This window comes from Sinocyclocheilus grahami, unplaced genomic scaffold (genome assembly GCF_001515645.1).
Source record: "Sinocyclocheilus grahami isolate Dianchi unplaced genomic scaffold, SAMN03320097.WGS_v1.1 scaffold7005.1, whole genome shotgun sequence".
NCBI lineage: Eukaryota > Metazoa > Chordata > Actinopteri > Cypriniformes > Cyprinidae > Sinocyclocheilus > Sinocyclocheilus grahami.
This window is the reverse complement of record NW_015511211.1, coordinates 1206-5491: the sequence shown is the minus strand read 5'-3', so window position 1 is coordinate 5491 and position 4286 is coordinate 1206. Positions and strand designations below refer to the sequence as shown.

General features: G+C 39.2%; 1 long non-coding RNA gene across 1 annotated transcript; it reads left to right on the top strand.

Annotated features, from left to right (window-relative positions):
- Positions 1 to 1016: 1016 nt before the first annotated feature.
- Positions 1017 to 4278, top strand: LOC107577726 (uncharacterized). Its single transcript, XR_001608247.1, has 3 exons — positions 1017 to 1088; positions 1198 to 1284; positions 4182 to 4278. It is a non-coding gene; the product is annotated as an uncharacterized lncRNA (long non-coding RNA).
- The last annotated feature ends 8 nt before the right edge of the window (positions 4279 to 4286 follow it).

The following is a 4286-nucleotide window of genomic DNA, read 5'->3' as shown; positions in this document are numbered from 1 at the left end:
GACCTTGATTAGATTGTTCAGGTGTGTTTGATTAGGGTTGGAGCTAATGGTGTGTTCAAGTCATGTCAGATAGATCGTATTTATGAGTTGAATGCACATTAACACCACCACAAAGTCGTTATTATGAGTGGGAAACTCAAAGTTTTCTTTAAGCCCCGAGTTTTCGAATTGGGGGCGTGTCAGCAAAAAAAAACGTGTCGGATGCAATGGACGCAGCCAAAGACTACATATGTATTGACAGTAAATTTGTTGAAATTAATCAAATTATAATTTTTTTGTAATGTACTATATAAGCTACATAAGTTAGTGTTTTAGCACTTCTGGTTCCATCATCCTAAAGTTGATGGTTTTTTTTGGTTAAATGCCTGAAATAAGGTCTTTGGTAAACACAAGGTTGGCCAACAAAAAATGTCACCCCCGCAGCGCTCTATTGGAACAGAGCTTGAATGTTGTATAGCCTTTTGATTATTGGAACTAAAGCCTAGCATCTTATTCTGGCCAAGAACTGTTCTCTTAGGCAGTCCTATTTTTTGAATATGCATCAGCCTGTTCCTGAACCGTCCCGAGTGTGAAGCTGAGACTAACATTCACCTGGCTCAGCTACCTCGCTGTATAAACTGCTATTGTTCCATCCTTCAATGGGTTTCATGGTCTAACGGGCAATGCCAGGGAGTCCAGCGGCCGCCAATAGCATCGTGAATCAAGCACAGGAGTTCAATGAGCCCTGATTTAGAGTAACAGTAATTTATTGGGTCTCCTGAGGGCCTGACTTAGCCAGATGGTCTTGTCAAAGGCTCTTAGCTAAATAAACACAATATAACTTGATATCCAAGAAGGCAAACAAGACTGTCATTCCAGTCTGACATTTCTGGCACCATGCTTTCCACCTACAGGAGGCAGTAATGACTGAAACACTGGAAGCACTAATGCATTTTTCAATATTTGATACTGTGTTGCAGGTGTATCACTGTTAGTTAGGGTTAAGTTGATTTTAAACGATGCCTATCTCTCTTTCTAGCCTGAGTTAAATGGCTCATCCTCTTCTGGCTCTCTCCATCAGGATACAGCAGGACAGGCCGAGTTCACAGGTATAGATACACACACACACATACACACAACGCTGGGTGATTATACTGAGGGCTCTGTTTGACTTCTTTATGTAATAATCTGTTGAGTGTATTCTGTGTGTGTCCTCAGATGAGTTTCTCCATCAGTGTGCTAACAGTAACTCTGATCTGGCTGAGGTTGTGGAACAGATTAACCACAGTTTTCCTGCATGCTCTCGTAAGTCTAACGCTCTGACTTTCCCGCTCTCAATCTATCTCTCAGCATGCCGGCTAATACTCGGCTGTCTTCTGGGTTTTTGACCTGCTTCCGTCCTTATTTCCCAGTGTGCAGTGAAGTCTTTGGCTGCATCCCAGTAGAGCGCAACAGTCGGGGTCTGGAAGTAAAATTACATTCGATTTGCTTCATAGATAAAGCATTTTTGAATGAACAAAGAAATTTTCGCCAAGTAGTTTAAATGCAAAATTTCCAGTGAGATACTACACTACCCATAATCCTGAAGAGAGATCCACCAATCAAAAGTCACCATCGGCTCAGAAATGGAAATTGCACAACAGAGACCATGCAATTGCCAGCATTCCGAATAACATAATTAAATATTGTATACTTTAGAAAATTGTACATTAAACTTACCATGTAATATTATATGCATTTTTTATTTTATATATTGATATTTTGAATTAGCTTTTATATTTATATTTTCAGTTTTCAATTGTATGTGCTTTGTTTGTTTTAACGTTTCTATTTAGCTCTATTTTACTTTGTAATTTTAGTACCTCAAGTTTTTCATCTCAAATTTCTATTTTATGTCAGCTTCATTTCTGAAGTTTTAGTTAACAATAACAACACAGGTTGCATGTTGCAGATTTGACTGCGTAATTTGCAATGTTTCATGCATTTTCTTCATTGCATTTTGAAAGACAAAACCGCTTCTACCAGCTTAAGGTAGTTCACTAGTCTTGTTTAAACAGGTATAGTTTGTTCCCCAGTCTGACAAACTGACAAATACTCAAAACCCCTCTAAAACCATCCAACCAGACCCATACGGCCACTAGCTTAGGCTGGATTTATCTTGGAAGTAGTTGTTTTTTCAAACTGTTTTATTTTTTGAATGCCTATGAAGAAAATTAATGAGAAAAATACTTCCAGAACCACGCTTGCTGAAAAAGTTAACATTCAAAGTTGCTCTACTCTACTACATACTAAAAGTATGTACTTCATCAGTACATACTTTAAGTACACTTACAAGTAAGCTATAACTGGAATATACTAACATGCCATTGTTGGTGCACTGTTTGCATCTTTGCATTAGCATAGCTGCAATCAATTTGACATCACATTTAGGTAAAGTGTCATGAAACCCTTCATTTCAGCACATCAGTTCTCAGAACAGTGAAAAGAGTAGGAGTGGAGGGAGGAGAGAATACAACAGTTGTGTCTGATCTACGTAGTTTTGTTTTGTTTTAATGGCATCAAAGGTTCTCATAAATGCATGCTTCTATTCATTATTGCTTTCAACAAAATGCCCTGTATTATGCAAGTTCACAGTGCATTACACAAATACACGCAGCTCATTTTATATCTATTATTTAATGCACTAATAAATGCAAGCTGTTTTCATTTGCATCAAAAAAGTGAATGTGCATTTGCATAACTTTAGTTATTCCTTGATGTTGACTCAGTGAGTGTTTTGATGGTGTTTGTGTCCAGTGCTATCAGATTGTCTCAGTCCACTGCCTAATGAATTTAGAAACTCTCACTTGATAACTGCTCATTGCACTCAAACATTTCAAAGCTGCTGGTTGATTGAAAGCCTGTCGCTCCATCAGCATCACAGTGAACAGGCTTTCAAGTGTTTCTGTAAGGTATCAACTCACTGAAGTGCCTGCTGAGCGTTTGAAGCGCTCGTCTCAGGACAAATGTGACATGATGTCGTGAATAATTATGAGGTGCTGCTGACGCTTTCGTGCAATGTAACGTGACGTTTTCGAACCAGAAAATAGCTCAGAATTCCCCTAATAACAGATCGACTCTAATATCGTCTTCCATCATGTATCTCATCTGATTTATTGTTTCATTACTCAAATTATTTTTGCAACAAGTCGAAACAGACTCAGCTATGAAATTAACACCTGCCACCATCCGAATGCAGGTATTTTTTTGTGCAGTGATGGGCAATTTCGCTCATCGACTAGCCATTGTGACAGGCGACCTGTAAGACGTCTCAAATTGACAGTTGACAAACAATGTATTATGCAGAAGCAGCCATGCATGCTTGAAGATACCATCCAATCATGTGATGCATTGCACTGTATTACAGACAGCCCAAGTATTTAGGATGCAAATTGGTTTCGCACCTTCTGTCCTATTCATATTTTCTTTCACTTACCAATCTATGATTTTGCCCTACAACAATAGAAATCCTTTACAATCTCAGAAATTTGATTCAGATGGCAGTATTATAGTGTACACTGGGTTTTGGCTACTCACTCTTCTGCCTTTGAGAACACTCCCATTCCTGCCGTCTGAGAGCTTTGATTGTGAATTGTGTTTGTAATCACTGTTGTTTGAAAGAAAATCGCATAGCGAAGCCTTTAGAGACTCCATTTTATGGAATGGCTCGACTTAAACGAGTGTTTTTATTACCTAAAAGTTACTGATAAGATTGAACTGTTATTGTTGAACTTAATTTTGAATTCCGCCCAGACTTTGGCTTGCATTGTTAGCTAGAAACTCGGTAAAATATTGATGTTGGCACATTGTCGTTTCACTGCATTGGGCCCTTGTGAGCGACGAGCTTCGGTCTGGGAGAAGATATGGGGCCATTTCCATGTTCTTTGTTTGATGGGGGAGTTTTAATGAAGCCACAGGTGATATGAGTGTTCGGAGCCGTCTCTCTCTTGTTTGCTGTCGTCTCCCTGTAGAGTTCATTAAAGCGCTTCGCTCAGTGTTCAGAAGAGCAGTCCCTTGAGTCTGAGCTTGAACGCTGTGAATTAAAAGTTTGGCCATTGTGGAGAGTCTGCATGTGTTGTTCTTGTCAGGACTGTCTTGGTTAGGATAGCTGTTATTTTGTCCTAATTGTGTCTCTCTTTGTCTTTCCCTTCTGGGTCCTGTAGCGTCAAGTGTGTCCTCAAGGCCCAAGGTAAGTCTCACCACATTTAACAGTAAAAACACTCCACGGTAATTCATACTGACCACAAAGTGAAAAGAAAAACCTGCCA